General features: G+C 42.1%; 1 protein-coding gene across 8 annotated transcripts in view; it reads left to right on the top strand.

Moving 5' to 3' along the window:
* The window catches only part of LOC126188976 (glucose transporter type 1), a 1,320,264-nt gene that overhangs the window by 814,126 nt on the left and 484,237 nt on the right, over positions 1-21,901 (top strand). For 6 of the 8 annotated variants that reach the window (XM_049930752.1, XM_049930756.1, XM_049930755.1 and 3 more), the window contains exon 1: positions 679-818. The exons of 1 other annotated variant lie outside the window; for it this stretch is intronic. The gene's annotated coding sequence lies outside the window, so the exon portion shown is untranslated. Of the gene's footprint in view, positions 1-678; positions 851-21,901 lie in introns of those variants that run through there. One more of the 8 variants, XM_049930754.1, reaches the window with a different exon arrangement.

Consider the following 21,901-nt stretch of genomic DNA (forward strand, 5'->3'; position numbering starts at 1 on the left):
AAAGAGACAGCCTACATTACACTTGTCTGTCCTCTGCTGGAATATTGCTGCGCGGTATGAGATTCTTACCAAGTACGATTGCCGGAGGACATCGAAAAAGTGCAAAGAAGGGCAGCTCGTTTCGTGTTATCGCGCAATAGGGGTGAGATTGTGACTGATATGATACGCGAGCTGAGGTGGCAGTGACTGAAACAAAGGCGGTTTTCTTTGCGGCGAGATGTATTTGCGAAGTTTCAATCACCAACTTTCTCTTCCGAATGCGAAAATATTTTGTTGACACCCACCTACGTAGGGAGATACGATCATCATAATAAAATAAGAGAAATCAGAGCTCTAACGGAAAGATTTAGGTGTTCATATTTCCCACGCGCCATTCGAGAGTGGAATGGTAGAGAAGTAGTACGAAAGTAGTTCGATGAACCGTCTGTCAGGCACTTAAGTGTGAATTGCAGAGTGACCTTGTAGATGTAGACGTAGAAGAAGACAAGGCAAAACCACCTACCTACAGCACTAATACCCTTTTCGCACCTTAATGAGTCACATACAGCTGTGGGGGAGAAGCTGTCGCGCAGACCGTCTCGTTCGAACATGGCGCTCGAGGTCCCTGGAAAGCGGCCTAACCGCGCGTTGGACAGGCAGGCTGGCTGGCGTGCCAGGCCAGTCACTGGGGTCCGCTGTTGCCGTGGTTGGCAGCCTTGTTGCTCTCTCGCGCTAACGCGGCCGCAGCCGGCAGTCCTGTGGCAACAACAGTCGTGGTCGGGAGTGTGAACGCAGCCGTATTCCAGCAGTCACGTGCGGAGAAATCTCGCTACGAGCAGGTGAGCGGCACGCGAGCGCTACGCACTCTGAGGTACTCATTTCCACCCCGTTGTTGCTTTTACTGTCATCCCGCCTAACATCTGGATGTCCGTCCAGACAACACGCAACAGCTAAGTACGAATAGTAACTTCTCTCTGTTTGCTGTCAGGGTAAACGGAATCGTCCGTTGCTCAGAGGATACAAACACCAATGTCGGTGGCTCACGCTCTTAAATAGACGACTGGTCAGATAAACCATTTGAGCGATTTCAAGTGATACGTGACCTTGACTGCGCGGATACCTGTCCAGTGTTACGTGACGGGTCGAGAGTAGGCATTCTACGCACCAGGCCATGTTTTCCCGTCGCTGTCCGCTACAGTTGGCACTACTGTAGCGTGGCTCTTCAAACGGGCGCGTGAATCGTGATGACAGAACTCATTTAAACTCGCGTTGCTGTATTGAGCTCTACGGCCTATATCCCACATAATGATCGAATATCATGTAACAGGCCAGACGTGTGTGTTGTGTAATTTGACGCAGTCGTTAGTTCCCGAAGTGCGTCAAGGTACACAGCTATTTTGCGATGATTGAGTAATAAAGCCGCTGAAACGAAAGCATTCCCTTTATAGAAGCGCCGAAAGGACACGTGTGCTCCATTGAGTGTGCAATAAACACTTAACAGACAACGAATTTAAAGTACTATTTTTTGAGCAATTCCGTAGATATGTTTTCACATTCGAAACTGACTTTGCATTTCAAAGTAGTTAATATAAATTCTATGGCCACCAGATGGTGCTGATTTATTAACGAAGTGTACTACAAAACACAATCGGTTGGAGGAGCCTTTTGACAGCATAATGTTTATTCGCCAATTACCATCTTTCTGCCACGGTGATCAGTCATGTTGGCAGAAATGTTTGCTTGCTTATTGTACTGTGGATCGAATTTTGCCATCAACTCCTTGATAACAATTATCAACAATATTCCATTAACAGCAGAGGCCCTTACTAGTGACGAGTACTGAACACAAACGTAAACAAGAAGCTAGGTGCGAGTAAACAGAATATTGCTCAGTGTCTCGTTGACGTCGTGATCACTTGGGAGGGAAGGGTTAGCGTTAGTGTATTGAAAGCTGCATGAGGCTTTTCGCGGATGATTGTTTAATAATTAAGTTGCAACTCCAGAGAACTGAAGCAAAATGCAGAAAAACCTCCGACGATCGGCGCTCATTGCAGGCACTGTCAGCTGAGAGTAAACGTAAACAAAACAATTGTTTTGCGTGCGCACTCTGGTAAAAGGGCCAGCCTTCAGTGTGATTTTCATGCGGTTTGCCTAGGTCGCGTAGGCAAATATTGCGCTGGTCTTCAAACCTCCGCCTCAGAAAACACTACACCTAAGCGGTAAAAATACAGTACTTAAAACACAGTACCACACAGAGCAATGTTTACATGATGCACAAGACTTTATTGCCTCAGCATGCGGCCAAAAATTTAAAATAACGGCCAAACGATGAAATAAAATTTGCTAATCTCGTGGCCACTAAACAACATGGAGGAGTCAGTTTTTAATAGGATTGATACGGCATTTTTTAACTCTCACACACTCCATAAAATAACTGATGTTATCTAGTTCCATTTTTTTCCATCGTGCGACTTACTCTCGTACTTGTATAAAAGAAGCAAGCTGGGACTTGCCTCATGAGGAACACCATCATTAAACCTAGATTACTAAACCCTCGTAAGATTTACAATTGGAGTTGGTACCAGTTCTCGGTTACCGTCAATCAGGTACTGGCGGGCTAGGATGTAAAACTGGACTTTTTTACTTATTTTGTATATGACGTAGCATTCGGTAAAAATTGTAATTACGTGCTGGATATATTATAAATTAGGACTTCCTTTGAATAAAACATGGAGTAGTAAAATAGTTTAATTACAATGATACATTTTTCCACCCTTTGGTGTTCTAAGGTTAAAGCAAATTTGAGGAAAGAAATAGGCCACTGCCTTTTTGAAGGCATGATACTGCCAGCTGCTTGAAATAATGTAACATGCGGAAAACTTAAACCAAGATGACCGGGTAGGATGTGTACCACAATGCTTCTGGATAAGAGTTCGATGTTAATTACTGTGGTACCTCACTCGGTTTGTCTGGTTAGATAGCTTAGAGGATCACAGTTTGTTACAAAACGTTCCCTTATGGCAGCCACCTTCATTACTAAAATTCTACCAAGTCTTCCAAAAGCGGCGGGCATACACTAACTTTTCTTCCATAAAATGTTCGTTGAAAACTACCTACCATTTGAGCTTATATTCTACCTCTCTCGTATGTGTCTGGCGCTTACATCCCACAGTGACAGTTTAGCAACATTCCTTCCTCCACGTTCACAGTCTAGTCACATTTCGTGGCAGTAGTAGTGAAGAGGCTGACTGATACCGTGGGATCAGCTTCAGCCCGTAACGTAACGATGGGGCTTGTAACGTCATATGTGCGCAGACAAAGAGAGGACACTGACAGTTTGCATTTGTATTTGTGGTAATACTGCTCTGTAGTGCAGCCCGAGATCTAGCTTCGGTTCGAAAGTAACACTATGATTGAGAGTTGGCCGAAGAAAACGGATGTGAATGCGAAATCTTCGGTGTGACGACATACTAATCTGCAGCACAGTCTGAGGTCTAGATTAGGTTGAAAGGTGGTGTTGGTTATGAATTAGCTATCCAATATCGAACGCTTCAGTTAATTCTTTTTATGTTTTTCGACTGCACGTAAGCGGAAACTTATTTTGCTTCATTTAAATCAGTGCTATACGAACCACCATATGGGGTGTGGTCAGGAGTTCTAGCGCCGCTGTAATCTCCTCTCCCCCTCCCTTTCCAGTAACGATGTTGCGTGGGAAGGATATTAGTAAGCCTCAGTATGAGATCCATCGTCTTCTATTACCAGCCTAATTTCTCAAAATGTTGCTTGACTCTTCTGGGAACATAGTCTCGGAATCTTTACCGTATTTAGACCAATAGTCACTAATCTGGAACACAAATACGATCATTGTGGATCTCTTTCCTGTTCCTTAAACTAGCCTGCTAACACGGAAAGTTGTTGCAGTGGCCAAAACATTCAAAAAAGTTAATATATTAATTACTTCAACGAACTTATCGCTTACTAATTTCTGATAACGCGTGTGACACTTCGAGCTTGAAAAACTATACAACTACATTAGAATAAGAACATTAACAGACGTTACGATGTTTTTCAAAAACAGTGGTGGTACATGTGTGTTAAGTTACGTGCCATTATTGGACGCAAGAGTTAGAGGACGCAGAAGTAGAGGAACCTCCCACATGTAACACTACGTGCAGCGTGGTACTCTTGGAAGAAAGGTTTGCGTTTTCCTAAGCAGATGGGCACCTGTACGCAAAACTACCACTTGGATGATAGGGGCTTAAGGAAACTTGTACAGTTTATCATAACGCTTTATCACCCTGTTTTGGTATGTATCTGGCATGTAATTTGGGTCACCACTACAGCCTGCATATTCGTCTGATGAACACTACTTAGAGGTATTTCTTTCTACAGCGTTCCATTACAAATTGAAACTGAAAATATTGTCTCGATTTAAATACACGAAGTTCGTTTAGCCTCTCATTCAGTTTTACAGCACAAACAATGCACCAAATGTGTGTCACTGTTCAATGTTCGTTCCACGCAGTACCTAACGTAGTGGAGGAACATTGATGGATGATGATACAAACTTTGAAGAGTTATTCATGAAATAGTCGTCTTTTGCAGAGTGTATCTAAGAGCAGTGAATTCTATGATCCTGCGTGTATATGTCATTATTGTACCTGTAATAAAAATCTGAATCGACAATACAACACGTAAAGACGGAAACAGTTATACACTGGGTCGCAGTGGGCGAAAACCAGCAAACACTGTGGACACGGTGCGAAATAACAATCGCCACAGACGTACTATTTTTTTTCCTTTTTATTGATTTCTAACATACAAACTACGTACTATACGGAGCAATGACCTCTGTCGATCGTAGTTGTAACTACAAATTACATCAATGGCTTATAAATTAGAGTGCAGCAATCAGTCGTCCTTCTTAAAATTTTGTTACGTATTGATTCAAAGAACTGTGACCGACGCCCGAACAATAGGGACTTACATGCATTGACAATAGAAAAAAATATTACATTGAGAATGGCTAGCTACTAGCCGAAATCTGGATTTGCGTAATAAAATCTAAAAAAGGACGACTGATTGCTGCACTCTATAAGTCACGTAAGTCGCAGAGTGTATCCACTTTCCGAATGGAAGGTAACCTGATGATACATACAATGGGTGTTTCGACAAACACACCTTCACGCTGTACGAGTAGTGTTGCACAATCAACCTTTTTAAAGCTGACTCTGGCTTCATCTTAATATCATTTAGCTGACAAATGAGTGATTTAGCTGGGGTCCGGAATTATGGTTTTTTTGCAGTCATTCTGCTTTTTTCCCCTGACTATAGGAAATGATTAAAATTCATGTTGATTATAGGGATATTATTTGTTTTGAACTAAGAGGTCGAAACACACTTTAAAATCCCATGAAAATGTATTATTGTATTGAATGAGAAAGCAAAAAAAGGAAACTAAAGCTGTGTTGGTGTGTGTTCTGGGCTCGTCAGGCTAGGAACACCGCCAGGGAACAATATGTCCGACGGTATTGGTTCAAATGGCTCTGAGCACTATGGGACTTAACAGCTGTGGTCATCAGTCCCCTAGAACTTAGAACTACTTAAACCTAACTAACCTAAGGACATCACACACATCCATGCCCGAGGCAGAATTCGAACCTGCGACCGTAGCAGTCGCGCGGTTCCTGATTGCGCGCCTAGAACCGCGAGACCACCGCGGCCGGCCCGACGGTATTGCATATATATAAGCACGGAGATGTGACCGGATACTGATGCTTGTTCTTGCAAGGTCTAACGGGAAGTTGAGAGTGTGTAGTCAGATGACTGTACTTAAAACGAAACTTCGCCGTAGATTGAGTTCTGAGACACTTAATACTATTCTTAAAGTACGAGAACGGCTTAGACATCACACTAAGTGTTGTGAGGATTACATTATTTAATGTTCCATTTTAAACAAAACTGGAAGAATAGTCTTATGCAGGTGTCAGCTTCACTATGATGCATAGATGATTTCGATGAAGTAATACTAAATGTAGGTTTCATGGATACAAATTAACGTTTAAATTAACATGTATGATACATATCATGCGCTCTGAACTTTTAAAAATGCGGGTCCATTCTTCCCGTATTGTCAAGCACATGTACGAGTAATTCAGTTATTGTACACATTCACGGCTTCATATATAATTATTTGTATTACTCTACTGTCCAGATGATTTCAAATTACGCAAATAAATATAAATTCATGCTAGTCTGTTACAAAGTATAATTATTTCAAAAATGACACTGCAAAATAACACATTTTGTTTTATTTCAGTTTTTTCTAGGTTTTTTAATAGATATATTTACCTTATCTAATTTAGGATGGTTGGCAACACTGTGTTTGAGTCAGGGCTTCCCAATTAAGTGGGATGCTTTTTGTATCACCATGAGTATAAGCAAGGAGGAATGGTGAGAAAGACGTACTACTACCTATCTGAAAAAGCTAAAATCATGATAGGAACAAGATAGCATTCAGAATATTCTTGTCCTTGTCCTCCCTCGCCAGGTACTACTAATCTCAACAAATGTTAGAATTCCGAGCTCACAACGAATTACGAGAGAGAACGTGTACACTTCTGAAACTTTCAGTTCTGGAACGCACAGTTCTGTCATGTTGAGCACTACACTGGTTGTACCCAGTGCGGTAAGCGAGACACCGCGGTTCTGCCAAAGCGACATCAAAGCGTTTTTGTGCTGCATATCAATTTCTCCGGTGGACCTGTTATTTCAGCTCTCCGATGAGACATCCTAGCAATTAAAATACTCCGACGGAAAAGCGACCGCCATAAAGCAGCCATATCCTTGAGGGCACCCCGAACGCCGACGGAGGCGACAGTCGTCGGGAAGCGAGGAACGCGACGACCGAGTCAGCATTCTTTTCCGCGTACCGCAGCGGTAATCAGAAAGGGTTTAGGCGGACCTTTCCGCCAAGGCATTCATCACGGGGAATAAAGGAGCAGTCGCAGATTAGTGGAGTACGCCGGCCGTCTGATTGCGCCCGTCTCATTGGCAGCCGGCTGAAAGACTCGCTCCTGCCGCCGCCTCCACTGCCGCCTCTTCCACCCACGAAGGCCGAATGAACTGCTGCTGGTGGCGGTGGAGCAACATGCCGACTCTGATTTGGTTTCTGCGACGCACCGCCGGCGTGTAATTACCGCGTCGTCTTCTATGTCGCATGCCTACCCACCTGCCCAGTAACAGGTGGCCTCGGGAAGAAAGGTACTGGGTTACGGAGTTCCGCAGCACATTATGAGGTAAACGTCGGAATTAAGCTGCTCCTCCTGTAACAGGTCTGCTGCTTGCTTTTTTTACTGTCACCACAAGCCTGACTTCTCTCACACATCATGTAGGGAAAAGTCCGGTAACGTGAAAACTGGATAAGATAATGGATTTGATAATTCACTAAAATGTTACTTGGTGGACCTCTATATATATCAAGAGACCAGTAGAAAACATAGACTAGATTGGTTGGTTGTTTCGGGGAAGGAGACCAGACAGCAAGGTCATCGGTCTCATAGGGTTAGGGAAGGATGGGGAAGGAAGTCGGCCGTGCCCTTTGAAAGGAACCATCCCGGCATTTGCCTGGAGCGATTTAGGGAAATCACGGAAAACCTAAATCAGGATGGCCGGACGTGGGATTGAACCGTCGTCCTCCCGAATGCGAGTCCAGTGTCTATCCACTGCGCTACCTCGCTCGGTCACAGACTAGGCATATTACCTTAGGGCAACTGTGAACTTCCGTGTAATTTTCTTTTAAAACATACTAAGTGCCCCACCAGGAATGGTTAGTATTGAGGGACATGACAGGAACGATCATTTGAAGCAAAAAATGGACATAAGCCCTATTCCGAATGGTTTCCAGAATAGAACGCAATTAATGTACATTGCTCTTTATTTTCTATATTATTCGATACGTTATCAGGTTTAGAAACATTGCAACAAGTGTTTTACAAAGTATTAACTGAAAAACACCTATTTCTTTCACATTCACATCTAAGCATTATAGTACACGTCACGTTACTGCTGTTGTACAGTTCACAGTAAGTATTCGAATGTCTCACCGTCAACTTCAGTGCATCTGTGCACTCTTTGGAGAACATATTGTATTGCTTGTCTGAGGCCCTCCGCACGCTCCATAATGAGGACGGCAGCCTCCATGATGCCTCCAAGCAGTTCATCTTGCATATCCACCTGTCGTTTGTACATCTCAGACCTCTCCCAACTCCATAAACAATCTATTGCGGTAAGGTGTGGTGGTCTTGGCCAGATAATGGTACAATCACGACCAATCCGGTGATTAGGATAAGTGCGGCTGAGATGGCCCCTTACGCATTTGGCAAAATGTGGAGGGTCTGTCATGCTGAAAGTTACACTGCAGACCACGTGACCAAAGAAACGTCCTCAAGGTGGTCAACAACTGAATTTTCCAAAAAAATGTAAGTAATTCGATCCTTTCATTCGATCTTCTAAAATGTCTGGACCTATCAACATGTTATCGATCATGCCGCATCAAACATTGATCAAAACACGAACCTGGAAATTGATTTCTACTGCGGCGTGTAGATTTTCCTGCTACCATCAATGATTATTACGTGTGTTATTGATTCCATTCCGTGTGAAAGAAGCTTCATCAGTGAATAGTATTACTGGAAGAAAATGACTACTGTCATTTAACCAGTGATAAAATTCAATTCTTGTTGCATTGTCACCGATGTGAAGATTGTGGACACGCTGTACCTGAAATGGGTAAAGGTTTTCCGAATGTCATGTTCGTCATACACCTGTTCGTGGTACATTGGTACGTGCTGGTGGTAGAACTACGCTGCATCATTTCAACAATATATTGCCGTTCCCGAACAGGTTGTTAAACCACAAGTTCAGAAGAAAAGTGGGAAATTATAAGAATGCCTGTTTCACGCTGGTAAACTCTACGACCAGGAGTTCGACGTGTCAGAACGCGCCGACGGCATTCTTCGTCAGCAGCATGAGCATTAACAATGCATGAACATACTACTTATCTGCATAGTCTTTATTAGTTTAGATGTGTGGCATTTTAGCTAGCGCCTGTACAAACGCAGTTATCACAAGCTTCTCTGTGATACCCTCTTAGCCTCTCGCACTACCTCACTCACAACATACCATGGACAACTGCGCGTTCAGTGTGCTAGTTTCATGACAGAAAAACAACCCTAGCAAAGAGGTTGACAGCAACGATGTACGTTGGGCTAGAATCAAACGTCAAAGATTGATGGGTAAGAGACATCAGTGCGCGCCTCTGGCCCAAAAACAGTTGCACATTAAATGTGTTCGAAATAGGAAATATGACCGTACCAAGCTTTTTGCTTCAAATAAGCCTTTTTGTAATAAACCTGAATACTGAACATTCTTCTTGAGACATCCTGTATATTTCAGTTTCTCCTTCTCCTCCTCAATCCGAAGATTGGTCAGCAGCAGAGGTTGGTTTACCTGTCTAATGTTCCTCGTGCGTTCTTCCCCTGGCATTTTTCCTTCTATTAATTTGCAGTGAATGGACAATATCTCCTTTCCTTGATAGTCCTCCACAAATATTTTTCTCCTCACATGACTGGTTATTCTTTCTGTACATGAAATAGTTTTTTCCAACTCTGTATACCTGAAAAACCTGCAGTCTTCTCCGTTCTGGCTCCCCAGCTGTCTTTGCTTCCGAGGCATATAAGTCAAAGCTCCAAACAATTGTTTAATGAAGTTTCCTGGTGTTTAAACTACGATTTTTCGTGTTAGTAGTTTCTTCTTATTGAATAGTATCTTGTAAAGTCTACATTTAATTTCCTTGCATGATTACCATCCTCTGCTGTTCTACTACGTGGGCACTTGCTTCAGATTCTCTCCATCCAGACGGAGTTTTACTGCTATTGAAACTTTACTACGTACAAGGATTTTGCTTTCTTCTTATATATTTTCATATTATCTCTTTCTGAAAAATCTTGTCGATGACTTCTACGACGTTTTCGACCCTATTTTCAGATTAGGCGAAAACAGCTATATCATATGCAAATTTAAGCGTTGTATGTTTTCCTCATTTATAGTTTATTTCTTAAAGAAGAGAAATATGGAAAGGCTGCATTCCTGCCGAACACGTCTATTTACTCCAGCAAATTTTGGGTCACTCTTGTATTTTGACAACAACTGTCTGATTTCTGTAAAACTGGTGGTTAATGCTGTCTTGGTGACCCAACTTAATGCGCAAGATGATTTTCATCGTTTGGACGACTATAAGCTATCATTACTGGTTTCGATTTGTTATTGTTTTCCCCTTAAGCAATGCATCTTGTGTAGCTAAATTTGTTTCCAACCAGACCTGAGGTACTTGATGATAAGTCAAGACCAGTTAATGATACCATCCGAGTGACCCGAGGCTCTAATATCCAGTAAAAAAAAAATCTGTCAGCCATGTCAAGCCCAAATGTTTCATCATGGCTTTCCTATAGTTCGCCAAATGCAAAGGTGTTTTTCAGTCCACTGCGTGCAAGTTGTACAAGCCACTTCGTAACCGTTAGCATGTATTTAGTATATTTTATTTATTCGTGTGATTTTTGAAGTATTACTAAAATATAAAAAAACTTGACGTATGATTTAACTGTTCTGAGAAACTGATTTCCTGTAACGCTATTTGAATTAGAAATGATATCTGCTAGACGACGCTGGCCGTTTTGGCCGAGCGGTTCTAGGCGCTTCAATCTGGAACCGCGCAACCGCTACGGTCGCAGGATCGAATCCTGCCTCGGGCATGAATGTGTGTGATGTCCTTAGGTAAGTTAGGGTGAAGTAGTTCTAAGTTCTAGGGGACTGATGACCTCACATGTTAAGTCCCATAGTGCTCAGAGCCATTTGTTAGGCGACAAACTGGACGGAGCTGACGACGATTGTCAACATTCTTCTCAACTTAGACCATTAGCTAAGCCCCTCAGATTTTTAAAATTACTTACATTTTATTGCATTACAACTGAAACTTCAGGTATCCGAAAAATTCAAAAATGAGCTATATCTGGAAGAAAAAACAACGCATGGCCGTAAGAAGCAAGCAATCATGGATGCAATTGCTGAAGTTGTGAGAAATAGAGTATGAATTCTACAATACAAAAAAATATGGAACTGCAGAGCCGTGGTTGTGATGGTGATGTTGGAAGGGTATTAGAAAAATATGCACCAGATTTTTCAATAAGCTTGAGATTTTGTCGCAATGCTCCTGTTATATTGTTACACCTTCAAGTTTGAGTGAGTCCTTACGTACACTGGAGTAAAACTACAATACTGTTGATATATTACTAAGTTTTTATTCGTTCTAAGCCACTTCTCTTCTTACGGCCCTTTCGTCACAAAAAATTCCAAAGCTAAAAAATCATTCTTTCTCAGCACATTCGGCTCTGTTCATCAACTTAGCCGCACACTGGGGTAAAAAGACAATAGCCGGCCGGGGTGGCCGAGCGGTTCTAGGCGCTACAGTCTAGAACCGCGCGACCGCTACGGTGGCAAGTTCGAATCCTGCCTCGGGCGTGGATGTGTGTGATGTCCTTAGGTTAGTTAGGTTTAATTAGTTCTAAGTTCTAGGGGACTGATGACCTGAGAAGTCCAATAGTGCTCAGAGCCATTTGAACCATTAAAAAGACAATAACAGGATTTCTTAATAAATATAATTATGAATCACAAACATAGGAAATTATTTTTTTAAATATTACACTATATTATTTTAAGAATATTCTACAAAGATTCGAAGGCCAGCAGCAAAGATGAAAAATATTCAAAATTTAAGTTTGCCGTCATAGCCAACTTTCTTCTACGTCTACCCCGGGCACAGCAATCCACTGTACAGTGTGCGACGGAGTGGAGATATACAACATTCATTTCTTCCTCCGACCCCTTTGCCCCTCCACCTTTCCTACTGTTTACTGATGGTGCCCGGGCAGAATGATGGTCGATATCGCTCTTCACACTCCCGTTTATCACTAGTTTTGCCGTTGAGGTGTAAACTGGCCAAAATAACCTTCACTTGCATTGAAACATAGGCTCTCTTAATATCGCTACCGGTATTCTACGCGATGCACAGTAGTTTCCTTCGGTCGTCTCTCGTCGCATTTGTGACGCTCTCACCATAACTTAACAAGCCAATAACGAAACGCGCGTATCTTCTTTGAATCTTATTCCTCTTTCATGTTAATCCTACTTGTTAATGATCCTAACTACGAACAATGTTAAAGATTTTATCGAACTAGAACTTTGTAGTTACATCCTTCGACGGTAAGTTAAATTTCCGTAGGATCCTTTTAATAAATCCCGAACATGGTGGCGCACGTGTTAAATGACTGGACTTGTATTCGTGAGGGCCGAAGTCCAATTTCCCGTTTGGAAGGCCACGCAGTGATTTCCCTAAATTGGTTAAGGCAAACGCCGGGGTGGTTTCTTTGAGTACATTACGTCTGATTTCCTAACCCACACTTTTGGAGTTCCTGTTCCGTTCCTAATAACATCGTCGTCGGAGATTATATCCCCTGTTTTCCTTCTTACCATCCTCCCTTTCTTCGGTCGCTATCGTAGATATAAAAGCACCAGCAACCTATGAAGCTTGGCAAATACTTGTAATTTCAAGTATTTAGACTGGCAAAATCTTCAGAAAATCATATATCGACCATTATTCGCAGGATCAGAAAATCATGACAACTAAAGAGACCATAAGTCTTGGCGATTTTTCCTTAAATGTCATTGAGACTGTAGAATCCCGCAAAGCACGTTCCCTGCATTCACAGTCAACTACTTACTCTACTCAGGTTTACATTTCCCTTACATTGAAACAAGTCCTGCTGTTTCCTCAATTCAAGTTCTTTCATCACCAGAAAGAGTAAAATTTAAATCGTTGAGACATACGTGAGCATCTCTTTTCTTAGCGATATGGCAGTCAGGATACCCACAATATCTGTGAATCATCGCTTGTAGCTTGCGGATGCATAGACTTGCAAAAATCAGGTTACGTGACAGTGAAACGTGAGGATTATATAATTGATGTAATTAAGAAATGTACCAGCTCCTAAATCAATGTATTATTTTATCAAAATTTTACTCGATGTTGGTGGTTCCTAACCATGACAGTCGGTCAAATAACTGTAATGCATGTATAACCATCAGATGAAATATCAGACCGTTTAGAGTGATTTGAGATACCGATGGAGTCGTGTGATAAACTGTCACGGTAAAAATATTCCAGACATAATGACTAATAATTTGATTAAATAGTAAATAAGTTTAGGAGCTGAAAGCTAATTTGAAAATAATTTGTTGTAGTAACGTATACTATCAACAAGAGTTCATTAGAACACACTTGAGAGAGGTCGCCTGTTAGAAAATGAACAACTATAGTGATACAGCTCAATCCACCCGTACCACACGTCTTGCGAAAGTTTCTCATAAACTCTTGTTTAGTGAATGGAGCATTAGGTTATTCTTCACTGGAAGTATTTTCTGGCTTCATTGCGGGGTTAACCTGCAGTGTACTTCATTGCTCGCAAACTGTGACGAGTTGAGATGAAGGGCCTTGTATATTGTCCGTCACGGGGAACAAACTACTTTTCAGATGTTCTCTTACAATGTGTGAGGTACACCAACGTAATTTTGTTATTTCTGAGGACTGCATAATAACCGACAGGATATAAAACTTAGAAAAAACAACCTGAAACAGTTCCAGTAATTGCCACCGACAGAAAACAAAATATCGTGACTAACCTAGACATACACGTCACAACACACTCTTTATGCCACCGTAGACTTGGTAGGCGCAGGAGCGGGATAAAGTCTGTTTCCAGAATAAATTTTCGCTCTGCAGAGGAGTGCGCGCTGATTTGAAACTTCACGGCAGATTAAAACTGTGCCAGGCCGGGAGTCGAACTCGGGACCTCTGCATTTAGCGTACAACTGCTCTACCAAGTGAGCTATCGACTCACGACCCGCCTTACGCCAGAACTTCATCTCCTCCCTTGGAAACTTCACAGAAGCTCTGCATACCTTACGGGACTGTCGGCCGATCCACGATGGCGGTTCGCCCAGGTCGAGAAACGGACGCGATTGCATCGTTGCCGGTTCCAAGCGACAGTTGCGTTAAGCGCTTATACATGCTCTGCGCTTAATGTCAGCGTGTATCCCTCAAATTATATCTCTCAGTTGCTTGTGTAGGTGATGTAGCTTACCACCATCATCAGCCATGACAACTGGCAACATATGGAATAAAAATTCACTAAACTCGTTACGATCACGTTTAATGCCCACACTGGGTACGACATTCACAGCAAAGCGCTCAGAACACTACTGAACGTTCACTGGCTGTCACAGAACGAGCCTAAACTCGGCCGCCATCGTTTGTGACTCAAAATGTAACACTCCTAGTGGAGATGATGGGCGGGTCATGAGTCGTCCTTGAATAGCTCTAGCGCCCTTGTAGCCTCTGACTTGATAAGAAATATTCGTGTAGTAACTTTCTACGGACATGAATAGATGAAATGGCTGAGATGGTCGCGAGCTAAAAGGCATCTAAATTACGCCGAAAACTCTTACCGTTGTTTCTTCAGAAACAGCCGAGTATCTAGGGATAAGCCGAGACACGTTTTCGCTTATTTTGAATCCTTTCCCGCTGTGCGAACTTTTGGGGAATCTGGTTTGGGACTTGCCGTGTTCTCCTAGTCAGTTGGCAGAGCACATGCTCGCAAAAGACAAAGGTCCCAGCTTTGACTCCCGGTCCGGCACACAGACAATCTGCTGACAGGCCGCCAGACTCAAATCCCACATTTGCTGTACACTACTATTACTCGCACTGGGAGAAGCGTTCGGTGGCGTATATATAGAGAGTAATTTTATAATACAACCCACTGCTCTTGCAGAACAGCTGGGTATAGTAAGCAAGTGGATGTGTGTCATTATCCACGATGAGTCGCCCACGCGGAAGTCTTCGCAAGGCATTGCCTTAAAGTGTCACAGCGAAACGGAAGAAATAGGACAGATGCTTTGCTCACTGCGTTACGAACATTCTGAGTCAACTGAAGCCCACTAAACCACCTCTAGTACCGTTGCGAGCCGCAGCCATCTGCCTTACGCGTCCCTGCTTGCTTGTGGTTCCTGTACACATTGTCCAGTCAGTAACTGTAATTTCTCTGCTCACTGCCCAATTTGTTCGTTAGTACAGTGGGCCTTGGGTGCGCTATTAACAATGGAGAAAAGAGTAACTGTATACAATATTAACAACTTCATTGCGGAAGTACAAACTTGGACAATATTATACAGGGTGTTTGTTTTAACTTGAGACAACTAACAACACAGTAAGAAAAAAAAGTCCTAGGTGAAAAGTTAGTACTAGTAAATGGGATATCCGTCTGTGCTATAACTGGCCACCTCCTAACCACTTCTCCTGCTTCGGTAGGGTCATCTTCGTATTTTTAAATGGGGACCCCCATTTTTATTGCATATTCGGACTATACGTCACAAAATATGCACGGTTTACTCAAACCATTGTTCCCCATTCGTGGTAGATGGTGTTGTAATCAACAATTATCAAGTGTGTTTTTACAATTAAGAAGTGATGCATCTGATTCTACATTTCATTAACGGTGTAAATGTTATCCTTTGTATTGTAAAATTTGATACTGATGTCCAAACGTTACTCGAGTGTTGCAAATTTCATTTTACAGTAGAAATAATATGGCTAGACATTAACATTTCCGGCAAATAAGCTATTTGTATGGTACGTAGTTTTCTGTTTACCACGGGGTTGGTTGTGGTGAGTCCCCAAACCATCCTAATGCTTGATTTTCGATCCTAGCCATCAGGGTGACGGATTTCGGTGTCTGTTTCCATACAACTGCCATAAAGCGGCTATCTGTGGAATGCGGACCTCAGCCATTATAAAAAGATAAAATGCCCATGAAGTGAGACAGACAAGCGCGTCTGCCGTGGATACACACAGGCGCATGGTTTTAACACTCACACGCTCGCCCCATCGGTCAGCAACACACCACGCGCCACGCCCATAATGCACTGCCGGGGCCCTTAAAAGCACGGTATTGATAATTAAATATGAACCATTACAACACAAATTTATTTTAGAATCGTAAATGATCCGTACAGTCAAATGCGTCGTTTCTTAATTGCAAAAACGGGCACACTTGATATGTGTCGTTTACAGCGCCGTCTACCATGAATTGAAAACAATACTTTGAATAAATCGTGTGTGTTTTTTGGCGAATAATGCGAATATGCAATAAAAATGAGGGTTCCATTTGAAAATATTAAGTTGAACCTGCCAACGCGCGAGGTTAGGAGATGGCCAGTTTTAGCACAGACAGACGTCCCATTTATTAATATTAACTTTTCAGGAAGAACATTTTTTTCGTACGATGTATTGTTCTCGGGATATTTAGTAGTCTCATGTTAAAACAAACAGCCCGTATACAAAAAAGATCGAAAATTTGAATTAATTATGTAGCATTCAAAGGGTCGACGGAAGGAAGTGCTAACCCAGAAGAGTATTTTTGAGGTATTACGTGTTGTCTATTTAATTAAATTGGAAGACAAGAACACCAGAATGAGTCCATTTGAAAATAGGACGGATAATGTGAACACGGTCCACTTTCGTCAGTCAACTCTATCAATTTATGACAGATTTTCAGATGATGAATAGTACTTGCTCGTAACGCTTATTTCTTGTCATTCCACAATCGATATCAGACGTCAGTTCTAATCCCTTTCCTGCAAGTTAATGTATTGTAGCTAGATTTCTATAAAATTTTTTAAAAAATTTTTGGCATTGCTTTAACCCTGTTGCGAGTGCAAATTTGTTTTTAAAGGAAACAGCTTCTTAGAATTGGAACAAAATCTTTTTACAATGCAATTTTTATGATAACACCATTGACCGCCACCTTATTTTACTCAGTTAATTTCGCGTGTATATATACACCATTTGTAAAGACCCAGTCACTTTTATAGTTTGTTTAAGTTCTCTATGGCGTACGATAGGAACTGAAAAAATCTCACGATCTGTTCGAAGTGAAGGTAATGAAATGCTGCTCCAGTTAATCGAGAAGCAGTTACTGTATTGTGCATATTCCCACTTTTTATTTTTATTTCATAACAACGCCGCTTGGGCTGTCAAATATTTGCTCTGCAGGAAACGTTTCGTAACTAGTTCCACGAACACTACGCAAGCAAGCTGCGGTTGAGCGGTGACGTGGCAGCTGAGGTATAGTGGGCGGGACTTCGGTCCTATGATTCGATGATCGTCTCAAGGGGCCTAACGCTGAAGCTTTAATATTGCTGTCACAGTGGCCCCTAAACTTTATTCACTTCCAAGTATGTCGTTACTGGCGATGAAGTTTTCTCCTATGTGATTAATTTTTCTCTTAGATGGGCCATGTCAAAAAATGTACCAGGAAAGTATCCCCATCCTAGATCCCTGCTGGTGAAGATATAAATAATGTCTGTTCATTTTCTGCCGTGATTTTTGATAAGTTTGCGTTGACTGCCATTTATCGGTTTACTCTCTGAAAAAATCGCACGCAATGATTGCATATGTCCCCTAACCGCCCTAACTTTATCTTGCTGAACATTGCACAATAGGTGCACATACAGCCGCAAATCAAGTACTGAATTTGACGTTCGACTGGTCGCCCGAAATTTTCAAAGTTGGTTTTTAAGAGAAATAAAAGATCTTAGAACGATAATGTTGGTGAAGTAGCAGAAATTATGCAGTTGTTTCTCGAAAGTATTAAAACGTGTTCAGCTATTCTACCTCGCACCGAACCACATCGAAAGAAACAATATTAAAGAACAGTATTGCCTAAAAATTCTCCCTTAATAATATTTTATTGCACTAGACCACCTTAGATTAACATTTTACATGTATCAATTCTGTTCACATCTTCACTACACGCTTTACTGTTCTATTAGCATCCCCGAAGTCTGGCGAAAGTAAATACGCTTGCCCTTGCAAATCGAAATAGGATTCAGTTTGCTTCCGAAGTCGTTTGAGATGGCACCATTAGTTACGAATTGGTCCAGAAGTATTTAAATCACGTCCTGGATTTCCCTGCGGAATCTGATGTCTTTTGTGGAGACCCTTGGAGGTAAATTAATTGTAATTTTCTGTTTTTCATTGCTTCTGTTAAGCCTTCTGCCACCCGTCTATGTTTGTTAAGATTGATAAAGTTGGAAAAAGCTTTTATACAGCCACGATCTCCTGTTGTAAATAGTCGATCTGTGCTTGAAAACCGAATAACGGAGAAATGTTTGACGATAAAGACCGGAAGTGTTACGAATCTTTCTGTAGACTAGAACTTGGTAGTTCCAGTGACTGATCACGTAATCGATAGGGAGATTTTTCGAAGTCAACAAAAATCATTGGAAGGCAACACTCTGTCACAAACATTTACGCGGTTGGTAGCAGTGGGCGGCATGGAACGGACAGTGTCGTTTACATAGGCAGGAACCAACCGATAGCACTATCCAAGTGCAAACAATGTAGTAATAATTGACGAACACAGTTTGTGAGATAATGATGGACTCCTGACAGCATCAAACAAGTAAAGACATGATATTGATCAGCTTGTAAAGTTTTCAATGTAATATTATTTTCTGTTTCAAAGCGCGTTATTTCGCACTCATAGTTCTTAGATCACAAACTTTCGTCAGCGCTTTTTAATCTTCTATCCATACAAGATCATTTATCTTTATTCCTTTAATAAAAAATTAAATTCTTTGGGGATTCGCATAACACAACCTTTCAGCAGTACTTTAGTGTGTAGTTAGAATCTGTATTGGTCTCGATACCAAAAAAGCAGTAGCGAGTATCGCACTTACTAGCAAAAATGGTTCAAAGAGGTGATCTGAGTGTGGCAAAACTGGAATTTCATGTTGGCGAGTGAAGGGGAACTCAGCACGCTGCTGGGTTACCTGATTGTCGTTTGACGTTTTCTCACGAGAAGTTCGAACATTCATTCCCACCTAAGGTCAATAGTATTATATTGCTCGCGGTAATGTTGAAATCTAATTCTTTACCCGGCAACGTATTTTTGTTTAAGGGTGGTTCTTCATTTGAATATTTGTACCCACCTGTCTGTTTATAATGAATCATATTTTAATCTATATCCTTACAGAAGAGCACTGCTGCTTTAGAGTTTTGCCCGTAATTTCGATAATTTAGGACGAATTTAGCACATATTTTAAACTTTCGTGTATTGTCATGGCTCGTCGTGCTCTGTAAATTACCGTGAAGTGTATGGCAAGAGGATACTTATTGTGCTAAGTCTTACACACTGAGGTGACAGAAGTCACGCGATAGCGATATACACATACACAGATGCAGGTAGTATAGCGTACACAAGATGTAAAAGGGCAGTGCTTTGGCGGAGCTGTCGTTTGTACTCTGGTCATTCATGTTAACTTTCCAACGTTATCATGGCCGCACGACGGGAATTGACAGATTTCGAACGCGGAATGGTAGCTGGAGCTAGACACATGGGACATTCCATTTCGGAAATTTTTAGGAAATTCAATGTTCCGAGACCCAAAGTGTCATGAATGTGCCTTGAATACCAAATTCCAGGCATTGCCTTTCACCAAGGAAACGCAGTCGCCGATGGCCTTCACTTAACGACAGAGAGCAGCTGCATTTGCGTAGAGTTGTTAGCGCTAACAGACCAACAACACTGCATGAAATAACTGCAGAAATCAATGTGGGACAGACGGCGAACGTATCCGTTAGGACAGTGCGCCGAAATTTGGCGTTAACGAGCTGTGGCAGCAGACGGCCGACGCGAGTGCCTTTTTTAACAGCACGACATCGTCTGCTGGTGACAATATCGTCTGGATCATAGGCGGCTGCAGAACCGTGGCTTGGTCAGATGAGTCCAGATTTCAGCAGCAATAACTGATGGTGTGGCTCGAGTGTGATTAAGATCCCACAAAGCCATGGACCCAAGTTGTCAACACGGCACTGTTCAAGCTTGTGGTGGCTCTATAATGTTGTGGGCTGTGTTCACACGGGATGGACTGGGTGCTCTGGATGTTCGGCTGCTTGGAGACCATTTGCAGCCATTTATGGACTCCACGTTCCCAAACAACGATCCAGTGTTTATGGATAACAACGCCTCGTGTCACAGGACAGCAATTGTTCGCGATTGGTTTGGAGAGCATTCTAGATCATTTGCACGAATCATTTGGTCATACAGATACCGGCATGAATCCCATCGAACATACTTTGGATATAATCGAGAAGTCAGATCGTGCGCAAAATCGTGCACCGGCAACACTTTCGCATTTGGACGGCTATAGATGCAGTATGACGCAATATTTTTGTCGGCGACTTGGACTTTTTGAGTACATGTCACGCCAAACTGCTGCACTACACCGGACAAAAGGTGGTCGGACATGACATGAGGAGGTATCCCGTGACTTTTGTCACCTCAGTGTACTTTCTGTTCCATTCTCGAACGGAGCGCGAGTAGAATCATTATTTAAATGCCTCTGTACGCGCGGTGATATTCTTACGTGAGCTTCGTGGCCATTAAGGGTACGATACACAGGAATCTGTAATATTTTCCTATATTGCTCTCTTACTACTGTCTTCAGGCACCAACCACAGCGGGCTATTCATGATGTGTGTGTGTGTCCCTTGGAGAAACAGGAAATTTTAAATGTTGTCGTGTGACTGGTTCAAAAGTCGTCCTATCAGCCAATCACATACATTCGAACGTTTTCTAGTATTAACAGTCAGCCATTCGCTATTTCCTGGGAAACAGTTTCCATAGTTTTATGTTTTACTGAATCGTCAGTTGACGTAGACGCTAATAAAAAAAAGACGCAGCACGAAGGAATTATCTAAATGGGGGGGAAACGGTAGATGGGATGTACATTTATAGACAAAAACATGATTACAATTTCAGAAAAGTTGGGTGATTTATTCAAGAGAAAAATCTTCGCAAATTGAGAAAGTCAGTAACGCGTTGGACCACCTCTGGCATTTATGCAAGCAGTTACCCTACTTGGCACTGATTGATACAGTTATTGGCTGTCCTCTTGATAGATATCGTGCCGAATTCTGTCCAATTTGCGCATTAAATCATCAAAATCTCGACCTGGTTGTAGGGTCCTGCCTATATGGTTCCAAATATCCTCAGTTGGACAGAGATCATAAATGAATAAAATTTTACTACAGTGAATGAGATTGCAGGCCGAATGTGCAGTGCAGACACCAGTGCAAACGGGCATGTTGGTGCACAGAGGTCGTTACTAGTTGGCCCAAGGGGTGTCTTGAGATCAGCCTTCTTTATGTGAGCCTTCTGTTAATGGTCCTCGCTGTAATCAAAGCACCAGTTGCACGTCGGATCGCTAATAACGATGAGTAGTGGCATAGCTCCTATTCAGATGTCGAGCGATTCACCGATTACTCCAACCGTCTTCCTTGAGCCCAAATGCACGTCCTCTCTCAAACGTTGACACATTTGCGTACATTGTTCACTGTCCAACTGAGCACATGGAATGAAATTCGTAACTTTATGCCCTGGAATTGACTTTTCCCCTCTTTAGTATTCTTTCTAGATGCGCTGTGAAATTTTGCTACCGCGTCACACATTCATCCACCGAAAAAATTTACAACTTTGCATTGTCCTTCGGTACATTATTTTTTTTCTTGTCCTAGAGTGTATTTTTGTGTGAACTGTTACTGTCATTAGGACGAATACAGCGCAAAGCTTTTAGACCGCAAAACGAACGGACACTTACTACCTCGTCGTTTAGCGCCCTGAACACAAGCAATAACGGTAACACCGTGCACTGTTGCAGTTACTCGATCCGAGACCTTCTCGTGGTGCTC

This window comes from Schistocerca cancellata, chromosome 5 (assembly GCF_023864275.1).
Source record: "Schistocerca cancellata isolate TAMUIC-IGC-003103 chromosome 5, iqSchCanc2.1, whole genome shotgun sequence".
Taxonomy (NCBI): Eukaryota; Metazoa; Arthropoda; class Insecta; order Orthoptera; family Acrididae; genus Schistocerca; species Schistocerca cancellata.